The sequence below is a fragment of the Mustela putorius genome, unplaced genomic scaffold (assembly GCF_011764305.1).
Source record: "Mustela putorius furo isolate JIRA1106 unplaced genomic scaffold, ASM1176430v1.1 tig00000281_pilon_pilon_pilon, whole genome shotgun sequence".
NCBI lineage: Eukaryota > Metazoa > Chordata > Mammalia > Carnivora > Mustelidae > Mustela > Mustela putorius.
In genome coordinates, this window is record NW_025421343.1 from 28217961 (window position 1) to 28232230 (window position 14270).

General features: G+C 37.4%; 1 protein-coding gene across 2 annotated transcripts in view; it reads left to right on the top strand.

The window, feature by feature from the left end:
* Positions 1-14270, top strand: part of LCLAT1 (lysocardiolipin acyltransferase 1) — a 187014-nt gene that overhangs the window by 87795 nt on the left and 84949 nt on the right. The gene's annotated exons all lie outside the window — the stretch shown is intronic.

The window sequence follows — 14270 nt, forward strand, 5'->3', positions numbered from 1 at the left end:
TGAGATACAAGGACGGTTCAGTATCTACAAACCAATCACTATGATACACTACATTAACAAAATGAGGCATAAAAATCATGCAGTCATCTCAATAGATGAAGAAAAAGCACTTGACAAAAGTAAACATCCATTCATGATAAAAACTCTATAAAACGATGTGGGTTTAGGGGTCAACATAATAAAGACCATATATGAAAAACCCATAGCTTACATCATACTGAATGGTGAAAAACAGAGCTTTTCCTGTAAGATCAGGGATGAGACAAGGATGTCTTACCATCTTCATTCAACAAATCCTAGCCACAACAATCAGATAAGGGAAAAAAATAAAAAGCATCTAGATTGGTAAGGAAGAAGTAAAACTGCTGCTACTTGCAGATGACGTGATATTATTTATAGAAAACCCTAAAGAGTCCACCAAAAAGCTAAAAGAACTGATAAATGAATTCAGAAAAGTCACAGGATACAAAATTAAAAATATGCAGAAATCTGTTGCATTTCTATACAATAATAACAGAGTAGCAGAGAGGAATTAAGAAAAAAATTCCATTTCAAATTACACCAAAAGAATAAAATACCTGGAATAAACTTAGCCAAGGAGGTAAAGACCTGTACTCTCAAAACCATAAAACATTGAAGAAGAAACTAAGGTTAATAACAAACATGCAGACATGTTTTTTTTAACATGCATTTTTTACGCTCATGGAGTGGAAGAATTTATGTTGTTAAAATGCCCATGCTAGCCAAAGTAAATCACAGATTATGCAGTCTTTTCAAAATACCAACAGCATTCTTCACAGACCTAGAAAAAAAAAATCCTAAAATTTGTATGGAACCACAAAAAGATTCCAAATAGCCGAAAAACAAACAAAAACAAAAAACAAAAAGCAAAACAAAAGACAACAAAAACAAAAAAACCCAAAAAGAACAACTGAAGAAAAACAAAGCTGGAGGTATCATAATCCCAGATTTCAAGATATGTTACTCAGCTATAGTAAAACAGTATGGTACTGACACAAAAACAGTCACATAGATTAATGGAACAGATAAGTGAGCCCGGAAATAAACCCAGGTGTATAGTCAGCTAATCTATGACAGAGGAGGCAAGAGTATACAATAGGGAAAAGACAGATAAATGTGCTGGGAAAACAAGATCACCTTCTTACACCATAAGAAGTATATGTTTACACAAAACATAAACTCAAAATAGATAATTGTGAGACCTGAAACCATGAAACTCCTAGAAAAAAAACCACAGATAGGACTCTCTTTGACATGGCCTTTGTAACGCTTTTCTACATATGTCTCTTCAGGCAAGGTAAACAAAAGCAAAAGAAACTGTTAGGACTATACCAAAATAAAAAGCTCTTGTATGGTGAAGGAAACTATCAACGAAATAAAAAAGCAAACTAAGGAACGGCAGAAGATACTTGTAAGTGATTTAACTGATAAGAGGTTCATATCCAAAATATATAAAGAGCTTATGTAACTGAACAAACAAACAAACTAGTTAAAAATTGGGCAGAAGGCATGAACAGACATTTTCCAAAGAAGACATACAGATGGTCAACAGACACATGAAAAGATGCTCAAGGTCACTATCATGAGGGAAATACAAATCAAAACCACAGATACCACCTTCTATTAGTCAGGATGGCTACTATCAAAGAGATAAGAAATGGCAAGTGTTGGCAAGGACATGGGAAAAAAAGAACCCTCATACCCTCTTGGTGGGAATACAAATTGGTGTAGCCACTGGGGAAAACAATATGGGGCTTCCCCCCCAAATTAAAAAAAAGTGTGATCCAGTAATTGCAGTACTGGGTATTAACCCAATGAAACCAAAACCACTAATTTGAAACAATATATGCAACCCTGTGTTCATGGAAGCATTATTTACATCAGCCAAGATAGGAAGGCAAGCCACTTGCCCATATGCAGTGGAATATTACTCACCCAATAAAAATGGAATCTTGCCATTCATGACAACGTGGATGGATTTAGAGGGTATATTGCTAAGTGAAATAGATCAGACAGAGAAAGACAAACACCAGATGATTGTATTTGTATGTGGAATCTAAAAAAACAAATGGACCAAGCACAAACAGACCCATAAATAGAACTGGTGGTTGCCAGAGATGAGAAGGGTGGAAGTTGGGTAAAACAGGTAAAAGGACTGGGGGTGTAGGTTTCTAGTTACGGAATGGGATGAAGAGTACAGCATATAGGTCAAATAGTTGCGTTGTAATAGCACTGTGTGGTGACAGACGGTAGCTATAGTTGTGTGAGCACAGCATAATATAGAGAATTGTCAAATCACTGTGAAACTCCTGTAACAATGTATGTCAGCTGTACTTAACGAAATTATTAATGTTGCTTCATGACTCAGAAGGGGAATAAATTTCTAATTGGAGAAGTCTCTCACAGGACTTGGTGTCCCTAACACTCCAGTCCCACTAGTTTCTTTGGTAAACCAAGTCATCAGTTTTATTACCTATATCTGGTAAGTGCGCTCATCATTCAAGCTAACAACTTGTTGACCCTTCCTGGAACAAATCTCTTCAAGGAGCATATCTGAAGCTCCCTCTGTGATCCTTTCTTCAAAGGGAGCTTCTAGTCAAGGATTCCTAACTACTTAATCACTATACTGTAGCTGTTACTCTCACAGCAAACTTTCTTGTGGCTTAGCCACAAGAAATTGATCAGTGCTGGCTTCCTGTTGTATCTAAATGATAAAAGATTTCACAGCAGTAACCTTCTTCCTGGTGTGGTTGCATTTATTACTAAACACCTAAAGGCCAGAGATGATGTTTCACTAATTTTGACAGTGAATCATTTATCTACACATCCCGTGACAGGATAAAAGTACCTGATACCAGCTTTCTCTGCCTCCTAATAACCAGTCTCGAGACCAAAGGGAAAGAGTCTGTCAGGAGGCTCTGGGAAAAATTACCTCCTTCCACCAAAGGGCAAGATTTGATGAAGGGAGGATGGAACTGCCCCTTTCCTGCTTGGGACGCTACTGTTCGAGCACATCATACTTGGAGCTGCTGCAACTGTCTTGTGTCCAAGAGGATGGCGGAATAGACTGTGAGAGCCTGGACTCTGAACCAGCCTTGAGGCCACCTTTATTTTATGTGAGAAACATAAATCCAGATTGTTTATATGGCTTCCAGATTAGTATTCTGTTATTTATAGCTGAAAACTTGCTTTCTTCATTTCACCAAGCTCTTAAAGAAAAGTATCCAATGATTGATGTACTCATTCGGTAAATTTTATTAAATGCTTATCATGAATCAAGATCTTTATGAAAACCATCAAATGAAACAGAGTATGTTAAACGTATTTTAGTTCTGTGGTTAGATATCGCATTCATATCTGTGTATTTTCAGATGCAAAGCGAAGATCAGTTTCATCTTAGCAGTTTTGCTAGTTTGCAAAGTAAGTTCTTGTAATTGTTGATTTTATAGTTTCAGTTGCCAAACTTGATCAGCCGAGATGAGTTTTGATGCTTTTTTTGTTGTTGGGGAGGGAGAGAAACCTATTGGGAACAAAGGTTCAATTCAGTTAAATCATGTGCCAGGCAGTATACTAGGATTGTACTTCTTTCTAGGATTACACTGAGAACTAAGTATTTTTTAGGATTGCCTTGAGACCCAAGTAATTTAAATGAAGCTTTTGTTTCAAATTTGTTAGCTGACTTCTTAGCAAAATTTAAGCCCTGTTCTGTCTTGAAGTTTACAGTTTCTTTGGATGGGAGAAATTACTCTGGGCTTTAAGGTCATTCAGTGAATCACCTATTGAAGTTGTAATCCAAGCGGTTACCTAAATTGCATGTCCCATTGATGTGCACTGTCTCTAACACTCTAGTCAGATTTGCATTGCTTCAGGATGCTTGGCATCCCAGATGTAAGCTATGAAGCATATTTTGATTCTAGACCTTTTAGTACCCCCTGCGTCTACTGAAAATGAGGAATTCCTTTGCTTAGGCTTCAAAAATTATCTAAAAAGAATGCTTTTATGACAGTGATTTTTTAGGAGAGAGCAGGAAAAGAATTTGGGGAGAGCTTTAGGTTTTGTGTCTGTTTTGCATTTAGTGGAGAAGCACAAACAAAATAAATCTTTCAGTGATCAGTTTGAGCCAACTTTGTAAAGGGCACTTTATAATAATGGTAAAAAGATAGGAGAGATGGACCCAGTGTACTTCGTAGTTTGTTTTGTAAACTTAATGTCAGTAGGTAGTTTGTCGCCAGTGCTTTCGGTTGTCCTTTCACTTGTGGCTAAATGAGGTGTCCCTCAACTGAAAATGTTTGTCTTTTTTTTTTTTTTTTTTAACAGACAACGGCAACACTGCTGTGCTGAGGAAAAAATGAATTGGCTATTAGATTTATTATATATGTCATCATTAAGGGAGTTAAAAAAACTTTTTTCTCTTGTTTATTCCTTATCATAAGTCATATAGAAAATATTTTCCTTGTGCTTGAAGTCAGATATTTCTGAGTTGTTATACTATTGTGTAATGAACACCAGGCACGGACATATGATGTAGCCAAGAATTAGAAATGTTCTTCCACAATAAAAATAATGCCAAAACTGTATCTTAGAAATGTTGTTGCTGATAATCTTTAACTATTTATGGTATAGTAAGTGAATCTCAGATAAGAATATTAATGTCTTTGAATTTAGAATGCAAAGTGGTCATTATTGTGTTTGTGTTTGTATGTATTTTAAATGAAGCAAAAGATTGGATCAACAAATAGTTGATTCTTAAATACCTTTATATATGGAATAATTTTAGATTTATAGAAAATTTTGCAAAGATAGTACAAACATTTTTTTATTTTCTTCACCCAGTTTCCGTGGGACATGTGTCAAAGTAAGAGATTAACATGGGTACAGTACTATTGACCACAGACCTCTCTCAGATTTCAGATGCCCTTTTTCTGTTTTGGTTCCAGTTGAGGATCCTGTCATTTCTTTTAGTTACCATGTTTCCTTATTCTTCATTCTGTGAAAGTCTCCTTATTTTGATGTTTTTGAAGAGTACTGGTTGGATATTTCATAGATTGTTCTTCAATTTGAGTTTGTATATTTTCTCGTGGTTTGATGGGGATTATGGGTTTTAGGGAAAAGCACCACAGAAACAAAGTTATCTTCTCATCAGGGAGGTCCATGATATCAACATGGCTTATCACCAATGATGCTACCTGTAATCATTTGGTTTAAGGTGGTTCCTGCCACGTTTCTCCACTATAAAGTTGCTGTTTTTCCTTTTTATCTATTTTTTATTCACTAACAACAGCCTACATACAATGGCTTGGGAGGGGGCACTAAGCTTTACTTCCTAGAGTGAGATATACATAATTTATTTATAATTCTGTAAAGAAGATTTGTCCCTTCTCATTTATTTACTCACTTAATTATGCCAGTATGAACTTGTTGATACTTTTTTCCTTTGGGTTATTCAGTATTATTTATTTTTGTTGTTGACATTGTGTGACTTTGGCCAGTAGGGTACCTTGCAGGTTGGTTCTTGTGTCCTTTTGGGCTTCCATCTTTTTTTTTTTTTTTCCTTTTAACTTTCTAGCAGTATACGATTCTTGTATTTCCCCTACCACAGCTCTGGACTCAGCATTTCTCTAAGGAATCCTAGTTCCATTTTTTCAAGAATACTATTAGAAACTAAGATTTCGGCACTGATGGTGCTCTGTAGTAGTTTCCTATTAGTGCTTGTACCATGAATGACGTGGCTTAAACAGTACACATTTATCTGGGGCGCCTGGGTGGGTCAGTGGGTTAAGCCTCTGCCTTCGGCTCAAGTCATGATCTCAGGGTCCTGGGATCGAGCCCTGCATCGGGCGCTCTGCGCAGCAGGGAGCCTGCTTCCCCCTCTCTCTGCCTGCCTCTCTGCCTACTTGTGATCTCTCTCTCTGTCAAATAAATAAAATCTTAACCAAAAAAGTACACATTTATCATTTGCAGTTCTGGAGGCCACAAATCTGAGTTGTGGCCACTGGATTAAAATCAAGGCACTGGCAGGACTGGCTTCTTTCTGTAGATTCTGTATAGAATCTTTTCTTGACTTTTCTGACTTCAGTTGGATGCTCAGTCCTTGGCTTTTGACCTCCTTTCTCCACCTTTAAAGCGAGCAAGGACCGGTTGAGTCCCTCTCTCTTTAACATGAGTCTTTTCCTGCTTCCCTTTTCCTCTTTTAAGGACCGCTATGATTACACTGGGCCCCGTAGACTAATCTAGGATAATCTTCTGTCTTAAATTCATCTAATTCTTTTTTGCCATGTCACATACTCACAGTTTTGGGAATTAGGATGTAGACGTCTTTGTGGGGGTTGTTACTCTGCCCACCACATGCTAGCTGTTACCGGCCCTGTCAGTGTGCAGAGCTAGTAATGTACTTGCTGAGGAATTCATTTTCCATAGGGATGGATTTCTTAGATGGAGGTTCATCTAGAAAATTGAATAAATGGCAAATCTTTTACAGCATGAAAGATAGGTTTTAGTCCCACAATAGGATGAACTCAAAAATTATAACCAAGGAGTCTTATCTTGCCAACAAAAGCTGTCAGTAACTAGGTGTTTCTTCAGTGCCAAGCAAGACTTTGTACTCTCTGCAGGTAGGTATGATAATCTATTTGTGGAGTCTGTGATATTTGCAGTGAGGGTTGTTTTTATCTTGGAAGTTAATCAGCTTAGAAGAGGGATATAGACAGCATAATATAATATAAAATATAAAATGTTGAATCCAAAGAAGGTAGGGCTTAGGGTTTCCCTGACTTTTGTGTAGTGTTTAGCACCCTGACCTAGGTTGAAATTTTAAGGAATACCTACTTGTTCTGGATTTATATGTAAATTATTGTTATGCATAACTACACCCTCAGTAAATACAGTATTTGTTCGTGATTGCTGTGATTTAAGTTTATACAAAAATGTGCATCTGTTTATATCACTCATTCTCATTTAATGGAGGCCTACGGATAGCATTTCCTTGATTGCATTCATACCCTCTATTCAGCATTGAAAATAAAGTAAAGAGGACAGTTTTTCTGTTCCACGTTGCATTTGGTTTCTGGTGTCACATGTATAGTGCCGTAGTAGATACCATATGAATTAATGACTACATGGACAACAGGGAGACATCAGATCAAATTATCTTTAAGTCCAGTTTTTAGAGCAGTAGGTGAGTAGTGCAAATATTTTTATGATTCCTTTAACTATATTCATCTATGCTAAACTGAAAAAAGAAAAAAAATGTATGAAGAGCTTATTTATTTATTTATTTTTAAAGATTTTACTTATTTGTTGGGGGGAGGAGGCAGAAGGAGAGGGAGACAGAAACCCAGGTAGACTCCTTGCTGAACACAGAGTCCACCACAGGGCTTGATCTCACAACCCGGAGAGCAGACCTGAGCCTAAACCAAGAGTCAGACGCTTAAGTGACGACACCACCAGGAGCCCCAAAAGCTTACTTTTTTACAAAATGATTTTATTTATTTATTTGGCAGAGCAAGGAAGCATAAGCAGGGAGAGTGGCAGTGGGTAAAGGAGTAGCATGGGGCTCAATCCCAGGGCCCTGGAATCATGACCTGAGCCGAAGGCAGACAGTTATGCACCTGAGCCACCTCGGCACCCTAGAGCTTACTTTTTTTAATTAGAAAGAATGCATAATGTCAAAAATACTCAGGTTTTGTTGTTGTTGTTGTTTTTAAGAACTCAAAAACTTGATAAAAGATAATTTAAGCCAGGGAAAACCGGGTTCTAAAGTTAGGCAATAGTTTTCAGCAATAGAGTATGTTCAGGTATTACTCCTGTCTGCTTTGAAGAGAAGGCAATGTTGATAACTTCAGTGAGGTTTTAGAAAGAAAACAGTGGTAACAGAGTCATGCCAGCATCCACAGAATATCTCTTTATAAACCTGCCAGACTCCCAGCCCTTGTCTGAGGAATTCAGGTGATAGATGGACTGTCTTCCAATGGAAAAGTTTGGGGGAAAAAAACCAAAACAAAACACCAAGTAATACAGATGAGTTTCAGAGGACAGGATCAGTTGCCCAGTTATTTATCCAGCCATAGATGTATGAAATAAATACCAAAAAATACATGTTTGAAGATCTCCACAATGTTAAGAAAACTCTGGGTGTTGCTTTAAACACAAAGTATGCATTGATGGCAATGGCGTGGAAAAAGAAGTTCACTCTGAATTTGTTCTTATGATTTTTATGAAAGGGAGAAAAATGTTTAAGCTCAAGGGAGTAGGAAAGATTCAAAAGCGTAAGTGATGTATAAATGGATATGAGAAGACAGAGGCACAGAGGGGAAGAATCATCTTCAGAGGAGAGATCCAAGAGCTAGACTAATGCAGCCATTTTACTTCCCTTTCTGTGATTTCTGAAACACACAGACTGTTCAGAAAAGTATCATGGCATAACCCCAGAGGTCTTGCTACTGTAGCTTGCTTCCCTTAGGGAAGCAACAGATGGTCTCACTTGGAATGGACAAATACCTTCTACCTCTCAGTATTGCTCAGTCTAGAACATTCTTTATACATAGGAAGACAATCTAGACTTAACATTTGTGGAAAATGTACCATTTTAAGGGGAGTCTAATATCAAAAAATGGGAAGTTTAAGCTCCAAGGAATACATAATTCCCCTAGGAGAACTTAAACTATGTTTACCTACTAATTTTAGAGAGATTCAAATACCCATTGATGAGAGTCTGTTTGGTGACTGGTTAAAAACATAACTTTGGAGCCAAACTGCTTGTGTCTGAAACTGGGCTTTATCACTTATTTGCTCTTTGAGTTGCAGTGTGCCTCAGTTTCCTCATCCATAAAATAGGACAGTTTACCTAATTCATAAGGTTGTCTTGAGAATTCATTGAATTAATGAAAAATGCTTTGAATAGTATCAGGCACATAGCAACCATTCAATAAGCATTTTTAAAAAAATTTTTAAATTTTTTTATAAACATATAAAGTATTTTCAATAAGCATTTTTATTTAAATTGTTAACTCTTTGGGGTGCCTGGGTGGCTCAGTGGGTCAAAGCCTCTGCCTTCAGAGCAGAGAGCCTGATGTGGGGCTTGATCCCAGGACCTTGGGACATGACCTGAGCCGAAGGCAGAGGCTTAACCCACTGAGCCACCCAAGCACCCCTGCTGAGCAGAATTAATGAAAAAATCCCATACCTAGACTCACACGGGGAACATTCCATGAAACCAAGAGTAAAGAGAAAACCATGCAAGCTTCCAGAGGGGGGAAAAGATTAGGTTATCTACACAGATCAGATTGATGTCAGATGTCTTAGCAGCCCTACCAGATGATGGAAGACCGTGGAAAAATAGCTTTGAAATTCTCAAGGGAAAATGATTTGGAATTTCAAGTTTTGTTTTTAGCCAAACTGGCCTCCAAAAACTCGAGAACAAATAAATACATTTTAGGAATGCAAAGATTTAAACATGTTTTGAAAGGAATTCCTTCAGGAGGACTAACAGAAGACCATAAGATAAAAGAAACAGTGATAAGGAAGCCAGTCAAGTCCAGGCAATTAAAATTATTTCTGTGAAGCATAAGGAATGCGTTAGTAATAATAATAGCAACTTTGGGGGAACTATTGGATGATTTATGCAAATTTGGAAAAGCACAAGAGGAAAGCATAGGTTTTTGGGGAGAAGATTATTGTTTAACTCAATGTTGATAGAAGTTTAAATGTTTGTCAAAAATGAAAAGTTGGAAAAAATTTCAAGGATGTCCATTAAAAGAACAAAACAGGGTGTATAGTTTCCAAACCACTGGAGTAGGAGGTAGCAAACTGCTCCATAAAGGGCTAGGTACTAAATACTTCAGGCTTTGTGGGCAATACCGTCTCTCTGCCACACCTGTGCCGCTCCGTGGCTGTGGCTCAGAAACAGCCATAGACAGTCTCCGTAACATGTAGGTGTGGCCGAGCTCCAATCAAACTTTGTTTATAAACATAAAATTTGAATTTCATATAATTTTCATAGATTACAAAGTACTATTCTTGACTCGTGGTCTATTCAGAGACAGTGGGCTGGGTTTGGTCCATAGTTCGTGGACCTCTGCATTGGAGAACAAAGAAGGGGGTGGAGAAAAAATAATTTCAGCTAAAGACAGAAAAGGGGAAAACGATGGGCAGAAATCACGAAGTCTAGCAAACATGAAACATAAATGATGTCAGTAAAAGAAGCAGCAGTTCCCCAATAATGTGAATGGAATAAACTTTTCCATTAAAGACAGATTCTCAGATTGGGTACATTCTACATGATAATAGGTCATAGTATAACAGAACAGGGCTAACTGAAGTATCATTCGCATAACAGTGCCAGTTAGCAAACTGTGACCCAACCACCTTGAGAGAAGGGAGCAGGAGAGAAGAGTACTTGGAAACTTTTATAGTGTTGTGACATTGTTAACAACTTCCAAGTGTGTGATCATTGTTCTAGTAATTCATTTTATTGCATTTCACAAAACTGTTAGTCAATAATGGTTTAGAGATTAAAACTGCTTTGAGCAGCAATAGTAGAGAATACAATGTCGGCATCAAAAAATGAGGTAGATCCATATGTATATGTGATAAATGAAAACAAATCACGGACCAGTATATAAGATACGATTTTAAGTGGTTTTTTTTAAAGCACCAATTGTATATGTAATGAGTTTTTTAAAATGCAGAATAATTCATATCAAACTGTTAACTGTGGTTCAACTAAAGAGAAGTGATGATTGTTGGACCTGGGGGCTTGAAGGACATGGAGTATTTTCTTGTTTGAATCTACATAGTTTTATATTGTTTGACATTTTTTTTTAACTTTTTTTTTAAAGCTGTATGTTTTCATTTATTGTATAATGTTTCTTAAACATTTGATTATTTAAATGGACGATCTCATGGTCCTTTCAATACTTGGCAATTGAATATCCATATAGAAAACAAGGATCTTAGCCTCTGCCTCACATGATATACAAAAATTATTTTTAGATGGATTATAGAACAAAATGTGAAAGTTAAAGCACTAAAGCTTCTAGAAGAATGCATGGAATAATGTCTTCAGAAATTGGAGTAGGCAAAAATTTCTTTCTTCTTAAAAAAAAAAAAAAAAGATTTGTCAGAGAGATCGAGTGCAGGCAGAGAAAGAAGCAGGTTCCCCAACGAGCTGGGAGCCTGATGTGGACCTATTCCAGGACTCCAGGATCATGACCTGAGCAAAGGTAGACACTTAACCCATCTTGAACCACCCAGGGATTCCCTAGGCAAAAATTTCTTAAGACACAAAAAGCATGAGCCACAAGGTCACAACTTGTAAATTGGGCTTCATTAGTATTAGATGTAAGTTCATAACAAGACACCATTAAGCCTCAGACTGAGAGATGATCTTTGGCATATTATATCTTTGAAACCTAGAATTATGTATATATTTTCTGTGTATGTGTGTGCAGAAAGTTTGGAGAGGCACTTCACAAAAAACATCAGTGCCTGTTGTGCATATGAAAAGGCTCTCAGTCAACATGATTAATCATAAGAGAAATGCAAACTCACACTATTATCCATGGATTAGAATGGCTAAAATTGGGGTGCCTGGGTGGCTCATCCAGTTAAGTATCTGCCTTAAGCATAGGTTGTGATCCCAGGGTCCCAGGATTGAGCCCCAAATCAGGCTCCCTATTCAGCAGAGAACCTGCTTCTCCTCCTGGGTCTGCCTGCTGCTCCCCCTGCTTATGCTCTCTCTGTCAAATGAATAAGTAAAATCTTAAAAAAAAAAAAAAAAAGAATAGCTAAAATTAAAAGGCCCCATAAGATCTAGTGTTGGCAAGGCATAGATCAGTTAGAAACTCACCTGTTGGTGGTGGGTGTGTCAGTTGATATAATCATTTTGAGAGAAAAAAAAAAAACTGTGTACTAAGTCTGGGCGTATATAAATCCTGTGCTGTAGCTGCTTCACTCCTGAGTATTCACTTAAGAAAAGTAGGTGCTTATGCTCAACAAAAGATACAAGAATAACCATGCTAACTTTATTCCTAATAACCAAGAAGTCTCACCATCAGCAGTACAAATAAGTTGGTGTATATTCATCTAATTGACTGTTACACAGCAATGCATAGAATATACTGCTACCTATAATTACATGGATGAATCTCATTGACTGAAATTTGAGCAAAAGGAGCCAAAGATGAAAAAAAACCTACCGTGTGAATTCATTTATATGCTTTATGAGGAAAAAAGTCAAAATAATGGTTTCCTTGGGAAGCGGGGGACAGAGGCAGTAACTCACTGGCAGGGGGGGCAAATGGGAATATTCTGGGATGCTGGAAATGTTCAGCACCTTAATCTGGATGGTGGCCACATGTTATTAAGCTTTACACCTACATACTTAATATCTGCACACTTTAGCTTATACCTCAGTAAAAAATGTTTAAAAAGGGGGCATGTGGGTGGCTCAGTCGGTTAAGCGTCCAAGTCTTGATTTTGGCTCAGGGTCATGATCTCAGGGTTGTGGAACTGAGCTCCACACCAAGCTTCACAGTCAGTGGGTAGTCTGCTTGGGATTCTCTCTCCTTCTCTCTCTCACATAAATCTTTTAAAAAACAATTTAAAAAAGAAAACCCCAACTCAGGTTTTACCTTCTGTTATGAAATTGTGTCCTTATCCTATGCCAAATTTTTAACATACTCAGGGGCTTTTTTTCCTAGGTCTGCATTATTTTCCATTTGTCTGTTTCTGTAGATGCATTGTTCTGGCTTACTCATGGTTGCTTTATAATACATTTAATAGTTAATGGTGTGAGTCTCTCCTACTCATTCTTCTGTTTCAAAGTTATCTTGGATATTTTCACTTCTTATTATAGATAATTTTTAGACTTAAATAGCCAAATTCTCATATACCCTCATGCCATTGGAATTTTGATTGTAATTATATGAAACTAATAAATTAAAAATTTGGAGATGATTGGTATGTGGGTCAAAGTTCAGAAACATTGTGTTTCTCACCATTTCCTCCCAGTTCTGTAGTAGTCTTCATGTAATGCCTAGAGGTTATTTTTATTTTTGTACCTTTTTGTTTTGCTATTGTGCCTGGGAACTTTTTGGTTACATATTTATGTTCCCTGATGTACTAGTATTATTATAACTTCTTAATCTCAATAACGGTAAAAGTTATTATTTACTGACACTTTGTGCTAAGTAGTCTTACTTTTTACAAAAGTCCCTATCAGGAAAATACTATCACCGCATTGTGCTAATTTTTACATTTGGGGTCAGTGAGGGACAAAGACTGAACAGCTGTTTTGTGGCAGAGCTAGGATTCTAACCCAGGCAGTCTTACTCCAGAGCTATGCTGCTTACAAACACCGTGGGCCTAGGTGTCCTCAGGTAAAGCGAGAGAGACGAGTAGGAAGGCCAAGTGTGGGATCAAGTCTAACAATGATGGATAAGACTGACAGTACAGTGCGTGAGTAGTAATTGGTTGTATAAGCGCAAGACCTATACTAAAGTGGATTGTCGAGTGTACCTTCATTTATATTTGTAGACTACAGGATTCTAGTTTGGACTTACTCAAACCAAATCATCTTACAATTTTTTAAGTGATTAACCAATGGTTTAATGATCATTTTCTATATTCCCAGGGTGTCATTGTATTTACCAAATGATGACAGTTACTGTTTTAGTTGTGTTCTTTGTTTGCAAGGAGCTATCACTTACTCCCTCTAGTTGAAACAGTGAAAGTATATTGTAAAGATACACATGACCGTAAGGGAGACGGACTCCTGTGGATATCCAAGAGATGAATCCATAGACCGGCCAGCCTTTGTGGAGACTAAAAATGTCTTCTGTTCCAGATTAAAATCAGCTATAGGCATCTCAGCAGCAAGATTTTAGATCTTTCCTGCAATGTGCTGATTTTATGTTCCCTCAGCTGCTGCTGGCATATTATCTGCCGTCTTGTCCGTCTGTTTACTTTCATATTGCCAGTATATTTTCTCCATGGTCCCAGGTAAAATTTCTGACAGATCATTTGATTGGCCATCGTAGTTAATGTGTTTGGGCCAACTGTCTCATGCTTTATAGACTACAGAACAGACAATAGGTTGGCTGAGTCAACTTTACCAGTAGTTCTAGTCATTTTGGCCAGGGAGGGATGACTGGTTCGGTGAAACATGGCTCATCTAAAACGACCTCCTTCAGTGTTCAGTAACAAGGTTGATTTGCCCTAAATATAAAGGAAATGTGATCACATTTTAGTGT